The sequence below is a fragment of the Eurosta solidaginis genome, chromosome 3, assembly GCF_040869045.1.
Source record: "Eurosta solidaginis isolate ZX-2024a chromosome 3, ASM4086904v1, whole genome shotgun sequence".
Classification (NCBI taxonomy): domain Eukaryota; kingdom Metazoa; phylum Arthropoda; class Insecta; order Diptera; family Tephritidae; genus Eurosta; species Eurosta solidaginis.
This window is the reverse complement of record NC_090321.1, coordinates 143,276,284-143,283,767: the sequence shown is the minus strand read 5'-3', so window position 1 is coordinate 143,283,767 and position 7,484 is coordinate 143,276,284. Positions and strand designations below refer to the sequence as shown.

At 40.3% G+C, this 7,484-nt stretch overlaps 1 pseudogene; it reads left to right on the top strand.

Moving 5' to 3' along the window:
• The first annotated feature begins 1,065 nt into the window (after positions 1-1,065).
• LOC137246018 (F-box-like/WD repeat-containing protein ebi) lies at positions 1,066-6,964 on the top strand (annotated as a pseudogene).
• The last annotated feature ends 520 nt before the right edge of the window (positions 6,965-7,484 follow it).

Below are 7,484 nucleotides of genomic sequence, written 5' to 3'. Positions count from 1 at the left end.
TGCATGGAGCTGCTGGGAGGATGACAATTTGTGGGAGGGACGCAACAAATTAAATGGGGTTACACTGAAATGGCAGTCCCTGGTCGGGAAAAATCCCGAGTCGCTCCGGTACATAGAACCGACGGCCTTTGGAAGCGCCCCGTCACATTCTTCTTGTTTTTAAGTATATAACTTTTATATAACTTTGTACATTTGTTGGGTTTTAACCACTTTATAGAAAAATTAAAATATTAAGTCTGTGCTACAATTTTCAGAAAGCAATTTTATATAAAGTTCTGTAACTCTCCAGCATAACTGGAAATGGCACTTACAGATGTTTTCGAGAAAACCGCTCTTAAAATATTATCTAATGTTGAGGAAGATTATATATAACGATAAGATCAAGACATTCGTAACTGATTTCATTGTTTAATCAAATTTTCATTGCAAACTACTTTTTCGACAAGTCATAAAAGTTGTCCACTTTCGAAAAGCACTTTAAAAAATTTAGGTCCGGCTTTCTCGAAAACAGTGCGATCTTAACGCTCACCACGACCTCCGGCATTCACAGTCACAGCTTACCTGACATCTCAATCGTCAGCGCAGGGCTTATAAACTGCGTTGAATGGCAGCCGATGCTTGCTTTAGCATCTGACCACCTGCACATACTCATTTCAGTACATCGACCTGCCAACTTCGTCACCCGCTGCTCATCTTACTATATTGCAAATGTATACAGAGATTGAATGGAGCGGTGGAGAAGATGGTGAAGTTGGACGTCCCGTGGAGGGATTCAATTTAATTAATGCAGTTATGCCCGAAGTCAAAGTCACCCAAGCCACCAGCTACAAAATTAGAAGCAGGCAGGTGGCATTAGTAGTGGAGCAAGCCCTTCGGCCACTGGAACAGGCGGTGTATTTATGACAGAAATGAAAGCGGAGATTAAATCTAGTGGGTCAACAACGAACAAACTACTGAAAGTGCTACATCTTCAGAATCTAATGAAACCGAGGGTAACGCAAATCCAAATAGTTCAAGTGCTACCACAAGTGCAGCAACAGTTGAATCATCCAACACCACTGCAGGATGTGGGCAACCGCATCTAATGGGGGTGAGGTTACAATAAAAGTGGGATATTGGAATCGAAGTCGTGATTTGTTGGTAAGTGGCTCTGGTGACCGCATGCATATGGTATATGTCTGATGCAACAAGCAGTCCTAATCAATTGGTGCTACGTCATTGCATACAAAAAGGTGGCGCCGAAGTTTCGAGCAACAAGAATGTAACATCATTAGATTGTAAGTTTTAATGTGTGTTAATTTAAATTTGCAGTTTTATACGCATACTATCTCTTTTGTTTATGGTGTGACGCCACATTATTAGCTACTGGCAGTTATGATGTTTATGCCCGCATCGGGGAAACCGACTGGCGTTTGGCATCTACATTGGGTAAACATAGAGCACCAATATTTGCATTTAAATGGATTAAGCGTGGCAATTTCATACACTCAGCTGGTGTCGATAAAACCATCATTATTTGGAATGCATCGACTGGGCAATGTACTCAACAATTTTCATTTCATAATGAGCCTGTACTCGACGTTGATTGGCAAACAAATATATCATTTGCTTCATGCGGTGCAGATCAACGTATACACGTTTGGGACATACCAATGAGTTTAACGCCATTAAATGGTGTCCCAGGGGCATTTTCTATCCTCTTTATCAGATGATATGACTTTCAAAACTTGGTGTGTGTGTTGGTAATAAGAATTGTTAGGCAACATGATATATTCACCGCTACTGTTAATTTTCTTTTGCAATGTCATTCTTATTGATAAAGCTTTTATGCTATGCAAATAATCATATATGTAACTTTTTCCTTTTTGTCATTGTCAAATATACTCTCGTGGACTTAAGTTGTAAGTCGTGTCGTTTTTGTCTTATTACATCGGTAATACTGTGCACGTAAGTCCTCTATGCCTCTGATAGGTTATGGGCCCAGGTCGTAATAGGGTTTAAAATTAATCACAGGTAAAATTAAAAAAAAAAATGAGTACACCTGGATTATATTCGATTGAAAAGCTGGACGACAGCAATTACGTATCGTGGGCGGTGCAGATGAGGAGCGTTTTAGTCCACACTGAATTATGGGCAATCGCCAGTGGAAAAATCGTGAAAAGTGAAGAGGCCACAGCCGAAGAAGCAGCAGCGTTTGACACCAAGGATGAAAAAGCATTAGCTAGCATTATGTTATGCATAAAGCCGTCACAGGTAAATCATGTGAAGCATTGCAATACAGCGGCAATGGCTTGGAGTAAACTTCAGCAAATACATCAACCCACCGGTCCGGCGCGAAAAGTTGCATTGTTTCGCCAATTGTTATCACTTAGGTTGAGCGAAGGTGATAAAATTCAAGACCATTTAAATGAGTTTTGCGATATACATGAAAGGTTGACTGAAATATCGGTAACTTTAGCAGACGAAATGTCTGTGATAGTATTATTAGCAAGTTTGCCCAAATCGTATGAGAACTTCGTTGTGGCGATCGAGTCTCGAGATTCCTTGCCTTAGCTACACTAAAAGTCAAGTTGCTTGAAGAGGGGGCGAGGCGAGAAGAAGATAAAAGCGGCGAAGTTCATTCGCAACACGCGCTGGTGGCGCAGGCAAATATTCAGAAAGTTCCTAATGCCAAGAATATTGCTAGCAATAACCACAGTCATGGTGTGGGAGAAAAGAAAAAAGGCAACAACAATGGCAGAAGTCGAGGTAAATGCTTTAATTGCGGGAAATTTGGACACTTTGCCGCGAAATGTAAAGAGCATCGTCATACGGTTCGGGGTGATAAATCGTTCGCTATTCTTGCTTCTATTTCCCCTCATGAGTTAAAGAGCGATGAGTGGTGTATTGATAGCGGAGCAACTTCACACCTATGCTGCGACCGCTCATTATATGTCACTTTTAGAAAACGAAACGAGAGAATAGAATTAGCGGGAAACAAGTATATAGAAGCAAACGGAATTGGCGAAGTATGTATACACACTGATAGCTATCGAATTAAATTGAAGAAGGTTTTGTACGTGCCAGACTTAAAATGCAATTTCGTATCAGTAAATAAGGCATGTGAACACGGATTAGTTGTGACCTTTGAAAATAATGGAGCTGTAATCAAAGAGAAAAATTCCGTATTGATAAAAGCGCAGTTAGTTGGCGGTTTGTATGTTTTTAAAAGTATCACAAACAAGTGTTTTGGTGTTAAGCAAGACAACGAAATAACCATTTGGCACAACCGCTTTGGCCATCTAAATTTTGAGAGCTTATATGAATTGGCGGCCACCGTGGTGTGATGGTAGCGTGCTCCGCCTATCACACCGTACGCCCTGGGTTCAACTCCCGGGCAAAGCAACATCAAAATTTTAGAAATAAGGTTTTTCAATTAGAAGAAATTTTTTCTAAGCGGGGTCGCCCCTCGGCAGTGACTGGCAAGCGCTCCGAGTGTATTTCTGCCATGAAAAGCTCTCAGTGAAAACTCATCTGCCTTGCAGATGCCGTTCGGAGTCGGCATAAAACATGTAGGTCCCGTCCGGCCAATTTGTATGGAAAATCAAGAGGAGCACGACGCAAATTGGAAGAGAAGCTCGGCCTTAGATCTCTTCGGAGGTTATAGCGCCTTACATTTATTTTTTTTTTTATATGAAATGGCAAATAAAGAGTTAGTGTGTGGCCTCAAGTTGAAAGATATTTCAGTTAAAAGTGATTGCGTCACTTGTGCCAAAAGCAAGATTTGTGTTAAACCTTTTGCTAAAGCATCGAAAGGTCGTGCCGAAAGCTTACTAGAAGTGGTACACTCCGATTTATGTGGCCCCATGAACACGGATTCGATTGGTGGCTCCAAATACTTCCTCACCTTCATCGATGATAAATCGCGGTATATATTTGTGTATTTTTTGAAAGCGAAAAGTGAGGTGTTTGCTGTTTTTAAAAAATTCAAGCAAATGGTAGAAAAGCAAACTGATAAAAAGATTAATTGCTTGAGAAGCGACAACGGCCGCGAATATCTTAATAATGAATTTGAAACGTTTTTGATTCAAAATGGTATACAACGCCAGTTGACAACACCATACACCCCCCAGCAAAACGGCGTAGCTGAACGGGCCAATCGAACCTTAGTTGAAATGGCACGCAGTATGTTAGTGCATAGTAAGTTGGGTGAAAATTTTTGGGCAGAGGCGGTGTCCACGGCAGTTTACCTTCGAAATAGAGCCGCAATAAAGTCGCTGGTTAACAAAACACCGTTAGAGGTGTATACAGGTAAAAAGCCTACAGTAACACACCTTAAAGTATTCGGCTCTTTAGCGATTGCTCTAGACAAAACGCACTCAAAGAAATTTCAACCCAAAGGGAAGGAATACATTATGGTTGGGTATTCAGTCACCTCCAAGGCTTATCGATTGATGGATCCAAACACGCGTAAGGTGATCACAAGCAGAGATGTAATTTTTATGGAAAATACGCACTTTGGTAATGAAAACGAGCACGTCAACATCACGTCTTTTGCTAATGGAGCCTTTAATGAAGATTAGAGTGAGAACAACACTAAGAGTGAGCCAGCAAATGATTTGAGCGAAGAATGCCCAGCTGAAGCAAGCGACGAAGGTATGGAAGATAATAAATGTACAAATGAGGTGCGGTATGATCTGCGTCCACGTAAAGAACGTCATATATTGAATATGATAGATACCAACGAAATACCTGTACCCAATTCGGTAAGGGAGGCGTTGGGTAGTGCCGATTCGGCGGAGTGGAGGGCCTCTATGAAAGAGGAGTACGACGCCCTGGTAAAAAATCAAACTTGGTCATTAGTGGATCTTCCTACAGGCGAAAAGGCAATCAGCAGCAAATGGGTATACAGCATTAAAAGAAACCCTGACGGTAGTATTAAACGTTTTAAGAGCCGTTTGGTGGCAAAGGGGTGTAGTCAACAGTTTGGAGTGAACTTCACCGAAACGTTTTCACCGGTGTTGAGGTATGCGACAGTTCGTTTACTGTTGGCGTTGGCGTGTGAGCATGAACTGCATTTGCATCAAATGGACGTATCTTCAGCATACTTAAACAGCAATTTACAAGAGATAGTTTATATGAAACAGCCGGAGGGGTTCGTATGCGATGAGTTTCCACACCGAGTGCTGAAGCTCAATAAGGCACTATATGGATTAAAGCAAAGTGGGCGTGAATGGAACTCTAAGTTGGACACAGTTCTAAGATCGTTTGGGTATTCGCCGTGCGTCAGCGAGCCTTGCGTGTATACGAAACACGAAATGGTAATTATAACATTATAGCTGTGTATGTTGATGATTTAATTGTAGGTGGCACCCGGTTAGAAGACGTAGTTGCGATCAAAGCAAAAATTGCGAACGAGTTTGATCTGGTTGACAGTGGGCAACTGCGGTATTTTCTGGGGTTGGAGATCCAGCGCGAAGGTAAAACAGGCGCAATTACTCTTGGTCATAAAAAATATATAACGGATCTATTAAACCGGTATGGTATGTCCGAATGTAAGGCTGTAGTGACACCGTTAAATGCTGGGTTCCAAGTCAGCTGTGATGATGCAAAATGTATACGCGTTGATAAAAGGGAATACCAATCGCTTATCGGTGCGTTGATGTACTTGGCAATATCAACCCGACCGGATATTCTGCATTCGGTCTGTAAACTGTCGCAAAAGAATACCGATCCACATTCTGAGAACGAAGCAGGGGCTAAACATGTGTTACGCTACTTGCAAGGTACGAGCGATTTTAAACTACATTACCGAAAATCAGGTGAGCCCATTGAATGCTACGTCGACGCTGATTGGGACGCTGATGTTGGCGACAGGAAGTCTTATACAGGCAGTGCATTTTATGCTGCCGGTGCAGTATTCTCGTGGGAATCGAAAAAACAAAACATCGTTGCCTTAAGTAGCACTGAAGCTGAATATGTGGCGCTTTCTACAGCTGCAAAGGAGGCAGTATATTTAAGAATGCTCCTTGCTGAAATGGGTTTTCCTATTAATAGCCCAACCTTAATTAATAGCGATAATCAAAGTGCTTTACATCTAGTTAAAAATCCGGTTTATCATTCTAGAAGTAAGCATATAGATTTAAAGTTTCATCTTGTTAGGGATTTGTATAAGTCAGGTGAGATAAGTCTAAATTACATTTGTACTGAAGATATGGTATCTGACATTTTAACCAAAAATCTTCAAAAGGTAAAGCATTGTAAATTTAGAACCGAAATGGGTTTGTATTAGTCAGATAGACAATATATACTTATAATATGTACATGTTGAGGAGGAGTGTTGGTAATAAGAATTGTTAGGCAACATGATATATTCACCGCTACTGTTAATTTTCTTTTGTAATGTCATTCTTATTGATAAAGCTTTTATGCTATGCAAATAATCATATATGTAACTTTTTCCTTTTTGTCATTGTCAAATATACTCTCGTGGACTTAAGTTGTAAGTCGTGTCGTTTTTGTCTTATTACATCGGTAATACTGTGCACGTAAGTCCTCTATACCTCTGATAGGGTGAAACAAGATAAACGTTGCCATGGTTTACAAGCCCATTCATAAGTGCTACATACCATTAAATGGTCTCCTACTGCACCCAGTACACAAAATCCAAATTTAAATCTAATACTAGCAACTGCGTCATTCGATTCGACTGTAAGTTTATGGGATATGGATCGTGGCACTTGTATACATACCCTAACGTAAAATACAGGACCAGTATATTCAGTTAGTGCGAATGGGAAATATTTGGCTTCGGGCAGTTTCGGTAACTGTGCACATATTTGGAGTACACAATCCGGTTGGTGCTAGTTATAAAGGTACTGGTGGTATGTTTAAAATGTGTTGGATTTCGAAAGGTTCAAAAGTGGACGCCAGCGCATCTGATGGCAGCGTTTTTTTTTCTAGATTTGAGAAAAAATTTATTTAAAAAAATGTTAGAAATATTGCAAGTAATTATAACTTAACTGCCGAAGTTTTCATGTGATCTTCATCGTCGGAGCCGAAATTTAATTCATCAAAAACATAATTGCAAAAGCGAAATTTGTGTTTCTTCCGAATGTGGTTCCTTTGTTTCTCCTTCCAGTTTATTGACTTCATTCATTTTTATGAGTATTTTGTTTTAATTCTCAATCAGCAGTTTCAAAACCCAAAAAATTTAACCGAAATAATAATTAGAGTTGAAAAGACGCCGAATGCTTGCCTTTTTCGCTCTTTTTGTAGAATGACAGCGCCAAACCTTGCGTTAGAGGTAGGTAATACAGCACTGTGCCCTGATATTGTGCAAACATTCATATCGACTTTCGATAATCAGTTATAACACAATTGTGTCAACACAATGTGTTAACAGTGCAAAGTGTGCCAGTGCTACTGTGTTAACACTCAAAAAATAGTGTCATTACCCACCACTACATTCCTTCATTATACTTCATTCGACTGCCTTCTTTCCA